Source organism: Salmo trutta, chromosome 35 (assembly GCF_901001165.1).
Source record: "Salmo trutta chromosome 35, fSalTru1.1, whole genome shotgun sequence".
NCBI lineage: Eukaryota > Metazoa > Chordata > Actinopteri > Salmoniformes > Salmonidae > Salmo > Salmo trutta.
The window spans coordinates 10,764,546-10,783,405 of record NC_042991.1 but is presented as its reverse complement, the minus strand read 5'-3'; the positions used below and the strand labels follow the sequence as shown (position 1 = coordinate 10,783,405).

The following is an 18,860-nucleotide window of genomic DNA, read 5'->3' as shown; positions in this document are numbered from 1 at the left end:
TATGAAATTCACTGAACAAAAATGTAGTTCATTCTTATCATTCACTTGAACATATTTAATAATGATATCTTACCTAGCTTGAAGACTGTGTGCATTTTTGCTTACTTTTTGTTGTTCTAAATAGAGACGGCTAGAAGGGCCATGGGACATATTAGATTGTGTAGAAATTCTCTTTAGATGCCCCAGAAAATGGGAGGACCCCAAGACCCCACCAAGTTATGCCCCCCCCCCCCCACTTTTAAAACCAAAGTTGCACCCCTGGATAATGGTGTTATCAAACCTAACCAGTTGGCCTGTAAATCGAAAAGCCATTGTTTAACCTGGCTGTGGAGAACCAATGAGTGTAATTGTCGTTTTTCCCTTGAAATGTCTGAATATCAAAGCCCAGTATTAGGCCTAGCTTAGGTCTATCTCAAAGCAGCGTGCCGGCAATAATGGACTGATAGGAACTATAATGACGGTATCTGTCAACACAATATATAGCTGTTTACTTATTCATGGATGGATTACGGCTACTTACTCAACCAATTCGCTTCCATTTGCGAGGCATCACTGTACTAGATAAGCATTAATGATGCATTAGCTGTCCAGAAGCGTTGAGTTACACTGTCCTCTCCTCAGATGACCGTTTCATCTTAACAGCCTAGCGTTGCTACAAAGTTTATTGCTAGAAATAGTCAAGCTAACAAAGGATTCAGGTAGGCATATGCTGCACAAAAAAGTTATGGGCAGCATCCCACTTAATCCAGGCTGGTCTCATAGACTGGACATAGTAAATAAAAATCCAGGACACTCAAATGTGTATGATATGTTACGTTTAGTATAGTAACATAACACAGTTAAAGGGCAATTCTGCCACTTTTCAACCTCATATCTGTTATATCCAGCATCAAACCAGTATCTATATACATGAAAACAGCATTGTGGTTAAAAAGACAAGAAGAAAGTGTTTCTCTGTGACATCACAGAGTAGGATTAAAAGTTTTAAAAAATGATTATCAAACCCTGAAAGGAGTTTCTAGCCCAAAGGGAGGGTATGTTCTTGTTCCCCATGTCACCGTGAAACTCAGAGTGTTTGAACTTCTTTTTTATGTTTTACCTGTTGATGATGCCATCTGGTATAACTTTTTTTTACCTTGGCAGTTTTCACATATGTTGACACTGATATTGTGGAGTAGAGAATGAAAATAAAGTTAAAAAGTGGTGTAGTTGCCCTTTAAGGCAAAAACTAAAAGGAGGGTGGTTGGGTGGGTGGGCATATAATGCGGACGTCTAGTAACCAAAAGGTTGCGTGTTCGAATCTCATCAAGGACAACTTTAGCTACTTAGCAACTTTGCAACTACAGTATATATACAAAAGTATGTGGACAGCCATTCAAATTAGTGGATTCAGCTATTTCCGCCACACCCATCTCTGGCAGGTGTAGAAAATCGAGCACACAGCCATGCAATTTCCATAGACAAACATTTGCAGAAGAATGGCCTTACTGAAAAGCTCAGTGACTTTCAACGTGGCGCCGTCATAGGATGCCACCTTTCCAACAAGTCAGTTTGTCAAATTTCTGCCCTGCTAGAGCTGCCCCGGTCAACGGTAAGTGCTGTTATTGTGAAGTGGAAATGTCTAGGAGCAACAACGGCTCAGGCGCGAAGTGATAGACCACACAAGCTCACAGAATGTGACCGCCGAATGCTGAAGCGTGTAGCACGTAAAAATCGTCTGTCCTCGGTTGCAACACTCACTACCTAGTTCCAAACTGTCTCTGGAAGAATCGTCAGCACAATAACTGTTCATCGGGAACTTCATGAAATGGTTTTCCATGGCCGAGCAGCCGCACACAAGAATCACCATGCGAAATGTCACGGGTCGGCTGGAGTGGTGTAAAGCTCACTGCCAAAGTACTTTGGAGCAGTGGAAACGTGTTCTCTGGAGTGATGAATCACACTTCACCATCTGGCAGTCCGGTGGCCGAATCTGGGTTTGGCGGATGCCAGGAGAACGCTACCTGCCCCAATGCATGTGCCAACTGTAAAGTTTGGTGGAGGAGGAATAATTGTGTGGGGCAGTTTTTCATGGTTCGGGCTAGGCCCCTTAGTTCCAGTGAAGGGTAATCTTAACGCTACAGTATACAATGACATTCAAGACGATTCTATGTTTCCAACTTTGTGGCAACAGTTTGGGGAAGGCTCTTTCCTGTTCAGCATGACAATGCCCCCCTGCACAAAGTGAGGTCCATACAGAAATGGTTTGTCGAGATCAATGTGGAAGAACTTGACTGGCCTGCACAGAGCCCTGAACTCAACCCCGTCAAACACCTTTGGGATGAACGCCGACTGTGAGCCAGGCCTAATCGCCCAACATCAGTGTCTGACCTCACTAATGCTCTTGTGGCTGAATGGAAGCAAGTCCCCGCAGCAATGTTCCAAAATCTAGTGGAAAGTCTTCTCAGAAGAGTGGAGACTGTTTTAGCATCAAAGGGGGCACCAACTCCATATTAATGCCCATGATTTTGGAATGAGATGTTCGACGAGCAGATACTGTCCATATACTTTGGTCATGTAGTGTACTTACAACTTTTTAGCTACTTTGCAATTACTTGGCATGTTAGCTAACTCTTCCCCTAACCACTAACCCTTTAACCTAACACTAACATTAACCCTAACATCCTACACTGTAAAAAAAAATCTGGAGAGATTTGAAATTGATTTAAAAAAAATGAATTACATACACTCAATTTGTACTATTTGTAGAATAATAGTGAAGACATCAAAACTATGAAATAACACATATGGAATCATGTAGTAACCAAAAAAAGTGTTTTATATGTGAGATTCTTCAAATTGCCACCCTTTGCCTTGATTACGGCTTTGCACACTCTTGGCATTCTCTCAGCTTCATGTGGTAGTCACCTGGAATGCATTTAAATTAACAGGTGTGCCTTCTTAAAAGATCATTTGTGGAATTTATTTCCTTAATGCGTTTGAGCCAATCAGTTGTGCTGTGACAAGGAAGATAGCCCTATTTGGTAAAATACCAAGTGCAATACGGCAATCCATCATTACTTTAAGAAATGAAGGTCAGTCAATAGGGAACATTTCAAGAACTCTGAAAGTTTCATCAAGTGCAGTCGGAAAAACCATCAAGCGCTATGATGAAACTGGCTCTCATGAGGACCGGCACATGAGTTACCTCTGCTACAGAGGATAAGTTCATTAGAGTTACCAGCCTCAGAAATTGCTTCACAGAGTTCAAGTAACAGACACATCTCAACATCAACTATTCAGAGGGGACTGTGTGAATCAGGCCTTCATGGTCGAATTGCTGCAAATTAACCACTACTAAAGGACACCAATAACAAGAGACTTGCTTGAGCCAAGAAACACAAGCAATGGACATTAGACCAGTGGAAATTTGACCTTTGGTCTGGAGTCCAAATTGGAGATTTTTGGTTCCAACCGCCATGTCTTTGTGAAATGCGGTGTGGGTGAAGGGATGATCACTGCATTTGTATTTTCCACCGTAACAAATGGAAGAGGAGGTGTTATGGTGTGGGGGTGCTTTGCTGATAACACTGTCTGTGATTTATTTAAAATTCAATGGCGCTTAACCAGCATGGCTACCACAGCATTCTGCAGTGATACGCCATCCCATCTGGTTTGGGCTTAGTGGGACTGTCATTTGTTTTTCAACAGGACAATGACCCAACACACCTCCAGGCTGTGTAAGGGTTATTTGACCAAGAAGGAGAGTGATGGAGTGCTGCATCAGATGACCTAGCCTCCACAATCCCCTGACCTCAACCAAATTGAGATGTTTTGGGATGGGTCGGATCGCAGAGTGAAGGAAAAGTAGCCAACAAGTGCTCAGCATATGTGGGAACTCCTTCAAGACTGTTGGAAAAGCATTCCAGGTGAAGCTGGTTGAGACAATGTCAAGAGTGTGCAAAGCTGTCATCAAGGCAACGGGTGGCTATTTGAAAAATCTGTGACACAGGGTTTTTTTTCCTACTTTATTCCATATGTGTTATTTCATAGTTTTGATGTCTTCACTATTATTCTACAATGTAGAAAATAGTCCAAATTAAGAAAAACCCTTGAATGAGTAGGTGTGTCCAAACTTTTGACTGTTAGTGTATACAAATGTATGAAAGTAGTTTCAATTATTTATTTATTTAATTTCACAATTACAATTTTTTTTTAAATCTAACTTAATATGTTGCTCAAAATGTAAGTATATTTTATGAGGATAACCAAAGATTGAGAACATTTTGTGATTGAACTCTTTGGTTTGAATTACCTTGCACTTCCTGAAATGCATTTCGCACCCACCACCACTCCAACAAGCTGAGGCCTGTTTTTTCGCCTGCCGTACCACAACACACAGTGCCGTCATTGTTGGATTTGACATCAAGTAAGGTAAGAGCTGTTTTTACCATGATAAAGTATTGGATATCAGTTGAAGATTACGGAATAAAATTCGCTAGCCTGTCCTGTAACATTAAATCCAATGCTAGCTAACAAGTAATGTTATTCCTGAATATGGCTAGCTTCCATACACAGAGACATAGCTAAAAGCAAGCTAACTAACCTCGTTGCTTTTGTCATTTTGAATTCAAAGCGGATTGAGCTGGCCAATTGCCTCTAGAATTTAGAAATGGCTAAGATGAGCTATGTAGCTTGTTTTAACTCTGATTTGCAAGTTAGCTAGATAGATTTCAGGGGCTTCTAACCAAAAACATGCCTGACTGTATTGTGTAATGCAAAAATAAATGAAGGTTCAGGCTATGGTGGTAATGTTAATTAAAGTAATGTCTGAGTACTGCAGTAGCTCTGTGTACATATCTAGCTAACGTTAGTTAGCAAGCTAGTAGTAACATGTGGAATTCCCTAATTAGCTAGCGAGTTAGCTACTAGGAAATCCCACATGTTGCTAGCTAGCTAACATTAGCTAGCTATGTACATGGAGCTACAGCAGTAGGACACACACATTACTAACTAGCAAGCTAACTAGCTAATGACCACAACATTATTTTAATAGCATGTCAATATGTTTTCAGCAATTAGATTGACTCCTTGCTAGTAGTGATGAGCAATTCATTGGAATTTCGGGTTGGTTACAGTTATGACATTGAAATATTAACAGTCTATCCTGGGTGTTCAAACTTCTAGTTCAAAGGGGCACATGCACAAAGTCAGACTAACAGGTCACTCACGCTGCTGCTGTGTGCAGAGTAAAGTGAAAAGGGAGAGACGTGCCAATGTGAGGAAATGTTCATATTTCAATAGTATGACATTTGATATTCATCTCTTAACAGGTGCACATGGAAACCGAATCCCATAAGTCTCTGACAGTTTAACCTAAAGGTATGTATCACACTATATGCTTGATAAAAGTGAGGATGACATCAGATAGGGCTATGTGGATTAGGTGTGTTGTTACTGGTGTAGGCTAATTGCCAAACATCTGGTCAGTGAGAATAATGCATCTCAGAATACTGCTATTATGTTTTTTTCTTTGGCGTCTGCTCATGAAATGGCAGTGTAAGGTCTGCAAATCTGTTTCTCCCACAAAGGGGGATTTCTCCTGAAGCATTATAGTCTACAACATGGAACATTTGGTCGTCGGCATTCCCTACCATGTCTACATCACAGTTGCCCTTGCTCTTCGCACACATCTATCTAGATACCATGAAAATGAGGAAACTCTGGGGCCAGGAGTAGTCCCTTCTCTTACGTGTCTCTTAAGTTTGCAGCACCCATTATCCTACAGAGAAGGTGTAAATTCAACATGTCAGTCGTCATCTGAAGAATCATGAAACTGTAGTGTGTGTGTTTGATGGATGTGTGATTTCAGAACAAATATATACGGGAACATTACACACACAAGTTCACATTGTGACTATCCGGCAGATGCATAATACACAATTGTCCCAAAAATTGTCTCACTGCTGCTGAAGTTGAAAAGCATATACAATGTCTCAGTGAAATGCATAAATGACTTTTTCCATGGTGCACAAGTCACCTGTCTGATTGGTGCCTTTCTGTGTGGACTAATCCATTGGAGGTCACGAGGACGGCACAGTCCATCACTCTAAAACATGTAATACTGAAATTATATATAGTTATATTATGTAAAAATAATGGTGCACTAATAAATCGAATATTATTTTAGAACAAATGCGCTTTCTCCAGCGCTGGATATGGTCGCTGTCCGTGGTTCTGAAGCATAATCTTCAGTGCACCGTAGAATTAGCGCTTTCCCTGTGTTGCTATGTGCATAATAGCAAAATTAACCATCATATTGGGATTGATAACAACAGCCCTTGCTTTAGCCTAATTGTCTAAGAAAGTAGGTCTATAATCAATAGCCTAACTGTTAAATGTGCCGGCATTATAAATCATCCATATATATCTACATAAATAAGACAGATCTTGCTTCTGTTGCCTGTTTGAGCGTTTATTTAATAGCCTACTTATTCCATGAGAACCAAGCCTTATGCAATGGCAAAATGTTGGATAAAGCAATTTTACAGATATGGCTGTTTTTAATCTTTACTATGCTTTAATAAAAGCTCCACAATTGTTTTCCGTTAGAACAGACTGGTATTACTTTCTAATTTACAGTGGCAAGAAAAAGTATGTGAACCCTTTGGAATTACCTGGATTTCTGCATAAATAGCTCATGATATTTGATCTGATTACATCAATAGACAAACATAGTGTGCTTAAACTAATAACACAGAAATGGTATTTTTCTTGTCTATATTGAATACATAATTTAAACATTCACAGAGTAGGTTGGGGAAAGTATTTGAACCCCAAGGCTAATGACTTCTCCAAAAGCCAATTGGAGTCAGGAGTCAGCTAACCTGGAGTCCAATCAATGAGACAAGATTGGAGATGTTGGTTAGAGCTGCTGGTTAGAGCTGCCTTGCCCTATAAAATCCATCACAAAATGTGAGTTTGCTATTCACAAGAAGCATTGCCTGGTGTGAACCATGCCTCGAACAAAAGAGTTCTCAGAAGACATAACATTAAGAATTGTTGACTTGCATAAAGCTGGAAAGGGTTACAAAAGTATCTCTAAAAGCCTTGATGTTCATCAGTCCACGGTAAGACAAATTGTCTATAAATGGAGAAAGTTCAGCACTGTTGCTACTCTCCCTAGGTGTCCGTCCTGCAAAGATGACTGCAAGAGCACAGCGCATAATGACCAATGAGGTTAAGAAGAACCAGCTAAATACTTACAGATATCTCTGGAACATGCTAACATCTCTGTTGATGAGGCTACGATACGTAAAACACTAAACAAGAATGGTGTTCATGGGAGGACACCATGTTAGAAGCCACTGCTGTCCAAAAAAAACATTGCTGCACGTCTGAAGTTCGCAAAAGTGCACCTGGATGTTCCACAGCGCTACTGGCAAAATATTCAGTGGACAGATGAAACTACAGTTGAGTTGTTTGGAAGGAACACACAACACTATGTGTAGAGGGAAAAAAGGCACAACACACCAAGATCAACCTCATCCCAACTGTAAAGTATGGTGGAGGGAGCATCATGGTTTGGGGCTGCTTTGCTGCCTCAGGTCCTGGACAGCTTGCTATCATCGACGGAAAACTGAATTCAAGTTTATCAAGACATTTTGCAGGAGAAAGTTAGGCTGTCTGTCTGCCAATTGAAGCTCAACAGAAGTTGAGTGATGCAACAGGACAACGACCCAAAACACAGAGGTAAATCAACAACAGTTTGGCTTCAACAGAAGAAAATACGCCTTCTGGAGTGGCCCAGTCAGTATCTGACCTCAACCCGATTTGAGCTGCTGTGGCATGACCTTAAGAGAGCAGTTCACACCAGACATCCCAAGAATATTGCTTATCTGAAACAGTCTGGTAAAGAGGAATGGTCCAACATTTCTCCTGACCGTTGTGCAGGTCTGATCCGCAACTACAGAAAATGTTTGGTTGAGGTTGCTGCCAAAGGAGGGTCAACCAGTTATTAAATCCAAGGGTTCACATACTTTTTCCAACCTGAACTGTGAGCGTTTACACGGTGTGTTCAATAAAGACATGAAAACGTATAATTGTTTGTGTTATTAGTTTAAGCAGACTGTCTATTGTTGTGACACATTTTATGACCAATTTATGCAGGAATCCAGGTAATTCCAAAGGGTTCACATACTTTTTCTTGCCCCTGTATGTAGTGTTTACACTGTTCCAAACACTCAGAAATTATACTGTAATCTAACAGCACCTGTTTGTCACAGATAATACAGCAGCTCTCGCTCGTACACCCTCATTTTTCTTATTGTTATGACCATCATTATAATAACTCATGTCATTGTCATTAGTAGGCTTAGTATAGTAGCCTTGTATAACCAACATCCAGCTGTAGGCCTAAGAGTGCATCCTGTTTAGTCTTAACACCATAACTTACTTAGGCCTGTCTTTCAATATATAGGCTACTGTATCAATCAGTCATTCATTAGTTCATGCCATCACACAGCATACAAGACATTCATGCTTTGAAATGCAATCAAGCATTTTAGTTTAAAAATTCAATAAAAGGGAGTTTTGAATAATTAGCCGCAACAATAACCAAACCAACATTCGTGAATGCAACTGTTTTTAAATCTGCTGTAATACAAGCTTTATATATTTATTTTTTTCTCTTTAGAACAGACTCTCTGGTACACGTTTCTTGTTTACACTGTTCAAAATGGTCAGAAAAAATAATAATTGTGTAATCTAACAGCAACAGTTTGGCACGCATACTACTCAGGCAACGCTTGCTCCTATACCCTCCTTTTTCTTGATCGCCAGTATTTTCCACAACTAAGTAAAATGTCTTCCACAGATCTGACTTCCCCTTTCCCTCCTGAGGAACCAGTAAACATTTGTTTGAGTTTCTTTTTCACGTCCTCCGCATCTATTTTGCTGTCAGGCGTTACTGTGTTTGGAGTTTGTTATAACCAATATATTAATGTGATTATGATAGGCTATAGGTCACATGCATGCGATGCTAACATGTTTCACATAAATAGAGCAAGGGTTGAGGGAATAGAGAATGTTTTTCCTAAACAAATGAGGGATTTCAGTAAGATAACGCATCAGTCAGAAACAAGAAACTAAATGGCTGTAATGATGTGGCAGCTTCAGCACGGAGAGCACAATAAACACTTGCTGTGCTGTGGTGCCTATTCACTGCAGTAGGGAGGAGAGCGAGACAACATGCGCCAGTCACACAGGGACTCAGTCATTTTTTTAACAGTGTAAACATCGGGTACTTTGAGTCATTTGTGTCTTATTTAATCAAACAGTGTGCTTAAAGCTTCAGACAAGCTCAGTGCATATGTAGTTGATTGTATTCAAACACATAGGGTGTCTGTCTATACTGTAGATGGAAAAATGTTTAAACACAAGAACAGCATGACTCTGTCAACCAAGATTTTTTGGGGTCGGGGACAGCCCTACTGGGAATACAGACATGCATCCATTGGTCACAGATACCTTAAAAAAAAAGGTAGGGTGTGAATCAGAAAACCAGTCAGTATCTGGTGTGACCACCATTTGCCACATGCAGCGTGACATCTCCTTGGCATAGAGTTGATTAGGCTGTTGATTGTGGCCTGTGAAATGTTCTCCCACTCCTCAATGGCTGTGGAAAGTTTTGGGATATTGGTGGGAACTGGAACATGCTGCCGTACACATCAATCCAGAGCATCCCAAACATGCTCAATGGGTGACATGTCTGAGTGTGCAGGCCATGGCAAGAACTGGGACATTTTCAGCTTGCAGGAATTGTGTACAGATCCTTGCGACACGGGGCCATGCATTACTGTGCTGAAACATGAGGTGATGGTGGAAGATGAATAGCCCGACAACGGGCCTCAGTATTTCGTCACGGTATCTCTGTGCATTAACCCTCCGGCTGTGTTCCGGTCGAATTGGACCGATTTACAAGTTCTCTCTCTGAAAAATGTTGTTCATTTAATCTGATTACCATAAGGTTCCATGACTTTGTCCACACAGGGCATCTGAACACACAAAATACATTTTGGGTGTTTTATTTAACTTTTGTACGCGTATGGTGTTCCCAGTCAAAAATGACCGGTCATTAGAAATGAATGGGTGAGACAAGAATTAGTGTATAAAATTCAGTTCAGGCACATGCACATCATCATATGGACACACTTCCTCTCCCAGACCCCCACATGCATGTGTGTTTGAGTACACACACACACACCTCACTCTCCTTGGCTTCCATGGCAACCACCACGAGAACCTTTCCCCAATAGAATTTTTCCCCCACGGGAACCACACCTGTTGGCATTCTCACAAACAATCGCAACATTGTTTCAATAATATATAGACATTTTCTCACAGCTCTGGTATATAAATCTTTGAGGCTTGGCTCACAATTCATTCTGTGGCAGCACAATGACCAAACGATATACTGTATGTGAGGCTCTTGATCATATCTTTGATCATGACACTGGTGAGGAGAGAGTCCTTGTTAAACTTTGACACGAAGTAATCTGTAATAAATAGCACAATATGTTTCATCTGAGTATTTGTTATAGTCAAAATAATCCATACGTTATGCTTTTTCTTACTCAACTTGTTGTATGAGCTCAGGTCAATGAGGCCTACAGGCTATAAATAGCAAATAGAAGTTCAAAACTTGTAATGTTCACAATAACTTAAGTTCATAAAAAGATCTATCACAACATTAGGTGATAATATATGTAGCCATCGAAGTGAGAATTTGCCCATTTGAAGTTGGTTACGATGCCAAACTGCAATCAGGTCAAGACCCTGGTGAGGACGACGAGCACGCAGATGACCTTCCCTGAGATGGTTTCTGACAGTTACTGCAGAAAGTATTTGGTTGTGCAAACCCACAGTTTCGTCAGCTGTTTGGGTGGCTGGTCTAAGATGATCTATCAGGTGAAGAAGCTGGATGTGGAGGTCCTGGGCTGGATTGGTTACACGTGGTCTGTGGTTGTGAGGCCGGAAGGACGTACTGCCAAATTATCTAAAACAATGTTTATGGTAGAGAAATTAACTCTCAATTCTCTGGCAACAGCTCTGGTGGATATTCCTGCAGTGAGAATGGCAATTGCACGCTCCCTCAAAACTTGAGGTATCTGTGGCATTGTGTTGTGTGACAACTGCACATTTTAGATTGGCCTTTTATTGTCCCCAGCACAAGGTGCACCTATGTAATGATCATGCTGTTTAATCAGCTTCTTGATATTACACACCTGTCAGGTGGATGGACCATCTTGGCAAAGGAGAAATGCTCAATAACAGGGATGTGAACAAATTTGTGCCATTTATTTTTTTTGAGAAATAAGCTTTTTGTGCATATGGAAAGTTTCTGGGATCTTTTATTTCAGCTCATTAAATATTGGACGGACACTTTACATGTTGTGTTTATGTTTTTGTTCAGTTTTTGTTGCAGTACTGTTTTGTTCAGTACTGCAAGGTATGAGTCATGTTATGATGGTAAATATTTCAAGCAAAATGACTTTCATGCTGGACAAGAATAAAGAATCTCTCTAGTCCTCTTTTGTTGACAATTTTGAGGTGTTTAACCCACTTGGAACTTCAAGAAGAAAAAAACCCAAAATAACAGGAGTGTATTAGGTATTGACAAATGTGCCATCCAATTGCAATCTGAACTAACATAAATAAACAGTGCATTCGGAAAGTATTCAGACCCCTTGACTTTTTCCACACTTTGTTACATTACAGCCTTATTCTAAAATGGATAAAATGTTTTCCCCTCATCAATCTACACACAATACCCCATAATGACAAAGCAAAAAAATGTTTTTTAGACATTATTGCAAATGTATTAAAAACAAACTAACATCACATTTACATATGTATTTAGACCTTTTACTCAGGACTTTCTTGAAGCATCTTTGGCAGCGATTACAGCATCGAGTTTTCTTGGGTATGACGCTACAGTACAAGCATGGAACACCTGTATTTGGGTAGTTTCTCCCATTCTTCTCTGCAGATCCTCTCAAGCTCTGTCAGTTCGGATGGGGAGCGTCGCTGCACAGTTTAAGGTCTCTCCAGAGATGTTCGATTCCGGGCTCTTACTTGTTGATTTTATTGTCCCCATGAGGAATTATTTTCGCAGTGTCATGTATACGTTTGAAGTGGCGTTTAAATACAAAACAAAATTGACAATACAACTTTCATAATAGTTACATACCAATAAAAGAAGACTAGCCTGCTGGCTTTACTGAATCGATAGGAACATTAGCCCGAGCTATTTAGGAGGGATATCATACCTGGCACAAATTATTTTCTAGTTCTGTTTTTCCTGCTGAGGGGTTCCCTATACCTGCGCCCAGAGGGGAGTAGTTCAAAGTCCAGGTACAGGGGGTGGCTTGGGTCTAAAATGATTTTGTGAGCCTTGCGGAGGGCCCTGACCTTAACTTTACTGCATTCAGAATTTGGATGAAAAGCGTGCCCAAATTAAAACTGCCTGCTACTCAGGCCCAGAAGCTAGGATATGCATGTAATTGGTAGATTTGGATAGAACACACTAAAGTTTCCAAAACTGTTACAATAATGTCTGTGAGTATAACAGAACTGATATGGCAGGCAAATATCTGAGGAAAATCCATCCAGGAAGTACTATTATTTTGAAAGGCTGCTTTTCCATTGAAAGCCTATCCACCATACAAAGACTTAGGACCCAGTTCATGATCTCTATGGCTTCTTCTACATGTGGCCAGTCTTTAGGCATTGTTTCAGGCTTTTACTCTGAAAATGAGGGAGATACAGCACTTTCAATGAGTGGACAGTTTAAATTTCCAGACACTAGTCCAGCGCGTGATCGGGAACGTGCCTTCCTTGTTTCTCCTTTTCTATTGACAAAGCTTTTGTCTGGTTGAAATATGATTGATTATTTATGACAAAAACAACCTGAGAATTCATTTTAAACATCGTTTGACATGTTTCTACGAACTTTTACTGTACTTTTTTGACTTTTCGTCTGGATGTTGAGAGCGCGCTTTGTGCCTTTGGATTACTGAACAAAACGCACCAACAAAACTGGGGTTTTTGGACATAAAGAGGGACATTATCGAACGAAACGAACATTTGTGTAATATGGAGTCCTGGGAGTGCCACCAGATGAAGATCATCAAAGGTATGTGATTACTTTTAATGCTATTTCTGACTTTTGTGAGTCCTCTCCTTGGTTTGAAAATGGCTGTATGGTTTTCTGTGGCTAGGTGCTGACCTAACATAATTGCATGGTGTGCTTTCGCAGTAAAGCCTTTTTGAAATCTGACACAGCGGCTGGATTAACAAGACGTTTATCTTTAATCCTATGTATAAAACTTGTATCTTTCATCAATGTTTATGATGAGTATTTCTGTAATTTGATTTGGCTCTCTGAAATTTCACCGGATGTTTGAGACAATGATTACTGAACATAACTCGCCAATTTCAACTGAGGTTTTTGGACATAAAGAGGGACTTTATCGAACAAAACAAACATTTATTGTGTAACATGAAGTCCTGTGAGTGCCATCTGATGAAGATCATCAAAGGTTAGTGATTCATTTAATCGCTATTTCTGACTTTTGTCCCTCTCCTTGGCTGGAAAATGGCTGTATGGTTTTCTGTGACTAGGCGCTGACCTAAAATAATCGCATGGTGTGCTTTCGCCGTAAAGCCTTTTTGAAATCAGACACTGTGGTTAGATTAACAAGATGTGCATCTTTAAAATGGTGTATAATACTTGTATGTTTGAGGAATTTTAATTATGGGATTTCTGTTGTTTTGAATTTGGCGCCCTGCAATTTCACTGGCTGTTGTCGACGCTAGCGTCCCACTTATACCAGAGATGTTAAATATCTCATCCAGGCTGTCTGACTCCAAGTACCTTGCTTGCTGTGGTGATAATCCTTCTCAGCATATTTCTCTGGCTGACAGTGGCATTGCCAAACCAACAAACAATACAAGAAGTTAAAATAATCTCAATGAAAGATTTGTAAAACAGAGTCAGTATAGTACAGTCTACATTAAAAGATCCCACCTTTTTGAGAAAGTACAGTCTCTGTTGGCTCTTTTTGTAGATCAGGTCTGGCTGGGCCACTCAAGGACATTCAAAGACTTGTCCCAAAGCTACTCCTACATTGTCTTGGCTGTCTGCTTAGGGTCGTTGTCCAATTGGAAGGTGAACCTTCGTCCCAGTCTGAATAGCAAAGAAAAAGCCATATCTCAGACTGGCCAATAAAAATAAAACATTAAGATGGGCAAAAGAACACAGACACTGGACAGAGGAACTCTGCCTAGAAGGCCAGCATCCCGGAGTTGCCTCTTCACTGTTGACGTTGTGACTGGTGTTTTGCGGGTACCATTTAATGAAGCTGCCAGTTGAGGACTTGTGAGGCGTCTGTTTCTCAAACTAGACACTCTAATGTACTTGTCCTCTTGCTCAGTTGTGCACTGGGGCCTCCCACTCCTTTTTCTATTCTGGTTAGAGACAGTTTGCGCTGTTCTGCGAAGGGAGTAGTACACAGCATTGTATGAGATCTTCAGTTTCTTGCCAATTTCTCACATGGAATAGCCTTCATTTCTCAGAACAAGAACAGACTCACGAGTTTCAGAAGAAATGTATTTGTTTCTGGCCATTTTGAGCCTGTAATCGAACCCACAAATGCTGATGCTCCAGATACTCAACTAGTCTAAAGAACTCCAGTTGTATTGCTTCTTTAACCAGACTACAGTTTTCAGCTGTGCTAACATTATTGCAAAAGGGTTTTCTCATGATTAATTAGCCTTTTAAAATGTATAAACTTGGCTTACCTAACACAACGTGCCATTGAAACACAGGAGTGATGGTTGCTGATAATGGGCCTCCATACACCTATGTAGATATTCCATTAAAAAAAATCTGCCATTTCCAGCTACAATAGTCATTTACAACATTAACAATGTCTACTGTCACGCCCTGACCTGAGAGAGAGGGTCTGTTTCTCTATGTGGTTAGGTCAGGGTGTGGGGTGGGAATTCTATGTTTTGTATTTCTTTGTTGGGCCGAGTAGGGTTCCTAACCAGAGGCAGCTGTCTATCGTTGTCTCTGATTAGGAACCATACTTAGGCAGCCTTTTTTCCACCTGTGTTTGTGGGATCTTATTTTTGCATTGCTTTGTGTGCCTACAGAACGTGACGGTCGTATTTTCTTTGTTCAGTACTTTTATCGTGTTCTGAGTAAATAAATCACGAGATGAACATATTCCACGCTGCACCTTGGTCGACTCCTTTTGACGAACGTTACAGCTACACTGTATTTCTGATCAATTTGATGTTATTTTAAATGAACCAAAAAAATTGCTTTTCTTTCAAAAACAAAGACATTTCTAAGCGACCACAAACTCTTGAACGGTAGTGTATATATACACATGATTTTTGTGAACATTCTGCTCTTGATTCATAGCTTAAGAAAATGCAACCGTGTATTCTGGTAACAAACACGGCAGTTCTGAATCACGCGTCATGCAAGTTCAATTCTAACATTTGATCGCCAACATTGAAAGCTGTGTAGCCTGACAGATGACAGCAAGGACATGACAAAGACAACATGGTCATATTGATTTAGTGATTTGAAAGGATGCTGGAGGAGGCAGTGTCCACCAGGACCTCACACTACAGCCTTTTGAAAGTCTGTGTGATCACGAAGGGTAGTGCATGCTTCTGGAAGTACAAGTACAAGTACTGATCCACCTGGGTAATGTTGCAAAGGCCTGTTCCGTGCTTGTAGGGCTTAAGTACGCACTCAACCTCTGCTATCCCAAAGAGCTCAGGTACACCTTCAAGGCGTTCTAGAAGCTTTTCCTGGAGCTGGATAGTTCTAAGCTCTCCCCAAAAGTGCAAGCCCTGAAGAATAAGCTACTGGCTTAACCCTGTAAGACCCGGAAACATTTTTTTGCTACCACGGGTGCTACCGTAGTAATTTCCAAATGAAACCATCCACGTTTATAATTATCTATAGAGTTCAGCCTTCATTTGACCGACCGGTTAACATAGGAAATTGGATGATTTTTTTTATCATTACAGAGTCGGAGGCCAAGTCTAAAGTAATGCTTTTCAGTATTTCGTGGCTTTTATAAAAGGTTCACAGAGCTTATTTCTCCACTATGCAGAAAAGTGAATGGCAGTAGGCACATATACTGTATTGTCTCGTTCAGGGCCGGAATACTGCATTTGGGGCCCCACGGGCAGCTAACTTCCTGTATATCAACACATTTTGCCATGGTGCAGAGAGCAAAATGTGCAGTTTTATAATGCTATTCTACACATTTTGTCATTAGGCTAAAATAAACTGCTGCAGTTTTAAATCTAATTTCCTGCACTTCTACACTTTATGGGGCTAATATACTGTCAAATGTGCTGTTTTAAAGCTCATCTCATGCTTTTATTCACATTTTGTCATGAGGCTGAGAGAAAATGTTATTTTTCAAGCACTTTTCCTGCAATTCTACAAATGTTTCTATAATATGCTTTCTGGGCCCCGACCTCTCTAGGCCCGGGGCACGTGCCCTGTGTGCCAGTTTGGTAATCCATCCCTGTTTTGTTTGCATATTTACTATTTGTATTTGTACATATCTAAAGAGGGAAAAAAACGTGTCAAGTATCTTAACAAATAAATGTTTGTTTGACAATGTTTCCCGGTGTCCTGGTACTTTTCTTAAAAATGAGGTGTTGAATCTAGTTTTAAAAATTCAGTCAACGAATTTACACACAATATTATTGAGTAAATATAATGTCCTGAGTAAAATAATTGAATAAGTTATTTGAATTTACACTAAAGTAAATCCAGGAAAATAAGAATAGCTGTAAAAAAATATTTGGATTTACCGATAATATGATTACATATTAGTTGATTATGTAGGACAGATTATGAGTAAACCGAATACATTTTTACAGCAAAAAAAATGTTGGGTTTGCTAAATATTTGTGGACAACAATGACAACTATAGGAATTATTATTAGATATTTATTGTTTTACCCTAAACAAAAGGGCAAAAGGGCATGTGTTCTTATCACAGGTAGAGCCCTAGCTGTATATGTGCCTGGAATGAACTCAAACTCAAGTTGTGAAAAAAACAGAAATACGAAATCTAAACCATGAGCACTTAAAGCGAGAATTGAATGAATTGAGTCAGAATCCCGGCGCGCGACTTAGCCTTTCTAGGTCTGTGTTCCGGTATCTGAATGAGAACAACATATTAATTATGGACGGTTCGTCATGCTCGTGTCGCATCACATGCAGACATATCCAAGCATCACCCATTACCGCGGCTCAGTAGGCTAGCCTAACCGCTGTCATCACCCAATAACCCGAAGATCCCATATCCTGTCTGTCTAGCTGCGCGTGCTGCGTGCACATGGAAGATGTTCATCCAATGTAATTTCGGATGTTATTTATTCTGACGCAGTCAGCATCAGCAACACTCTTCCGACAAACAAGCTTTATCCATTCAGCATAGCATGGTCAGATAGGACCATGTCATGTGTCAATGTTACTTCCCTCGCGTTTTCACGGGGGAGGTCAGAGCGCTTCACTTTCTAGTTATGCCCACTAAACCAGGGTTTTCATCCATGTGCAGCTCATAGCAATAACATCACAACAGTACCAAATATAGGCAGTGAATGTGCAACACCTCATCAGCAGTTCTCTGAATATTACCATTCTCACATAGGTCTAAAATGTCTCGCGATGTATCGCGTGCATGTCAGATACACCCTGTCCTGTTCATCAAATCAATGCATTTGTTCCATGATACACTGTAGCCTAAAGTGGCAATATGCTTTGGAGATTTTTTTTTGAACAGAGATCGTTTGGAAACAGCTCTGTCCATTGGCTATTCCGAGCAGGACACAACACAGCACACCGGGTCAGAGCGGTGATATTACAGGGACTAGTCATTCCAAACGTGACCGCTATTATTTCACCACGATCTCAACAGCAGCAGCGACGCAGTCAACATGCCAGGCAAGGATGGACTGGAGACATATGGACCGAGCTCGGAGCTCACCTCACTGCGTTTTCGCAATGCACAGAGACAACGAGCAGAGAAAAATCACGTACCTTCACTTGACACACCAGGCTTCCGGGAGATCCGAGAGGGGAGGCCCGACGAAGTTGAGGTCTGACGCAGCGGCGATGTTTTGGTCCAAAATTCGGTTGGAAAAAGCTGCGGCGGAAACAGGAACTGGGGACGGCTGTTATCGGAATAGTCACTGCTGCCTGTGGCTCCGGTTGAGGAGACTGGAATTGACTCTAAACTGCAGTGCGCATGCCAGTGTCAGATTGCTGTACTGCAGCCGCGTTGATAGACGGCCATGTGGCACTGATTATTGGGTTTACGTCTCCTCCGCGGCTCCTCACCCCGCAGTTTGACAATCTGCTACCTAGTGCCACCGCATCGGTGTCAGAGAGAAAGAGGGGTCTGGCAGTCACATAGCCTACATACTGTAAGCACTCTGATTCTGCTACTGCGATTCCAATGGGAAGAGCGAGGAAACGGCAACTTCCCTTTTGGTCACTGCGCACTAAAAGCATGGGCTCTTCCGCGGCATGGCAGGCCGTAATGTCAATTTTACCCACCTTGCATTTCATGACTTTGTACAACTCATCGTTTTAAGAGCCACACATTTATGTGCTGTAAAATTAAATAACGCAGGCAAAGCTCATCTATTTCCAGTACAGTCTACCTAGCTGGCCAGTGTAGCTGCAAGTCATGTTCCCTTCACACATCTATAAACCACGACCATATAACCCGGAAGTATTCATACTCAGTCATCTCCAACCCTCTAATCGC

General features: G+C 40.9%; 1 protein-coding gene across 2 annotated transcripts in view; it reads right to left on the bottom strand.

The window, feature by feature from the left end:
- The window catches only part of LOC115174605 (alpha-(1,6)-fucosyltransferase), a 155,122-nt gene extending 136,487 nt beyond the window's left edge, over positions 1 to 18,635 (bottom strand). Inside the window, exon 1 of one of the 2 annotated variants that reach the window (XM_029733301.1) lies at positions 18,128 to 18,635. The gene's annotated coding sequence lies outside the window, so the exon portion shown is untranslated. The remainder of the gene's footprint in view (positions 1 to 18,127) is intronic. The other variant, XM_029733302.1, reaches the window with a different exon arrangement.
- Between the last annotated feature and the right edge of the window lie 225 nt (positions 18,636 to 18,860).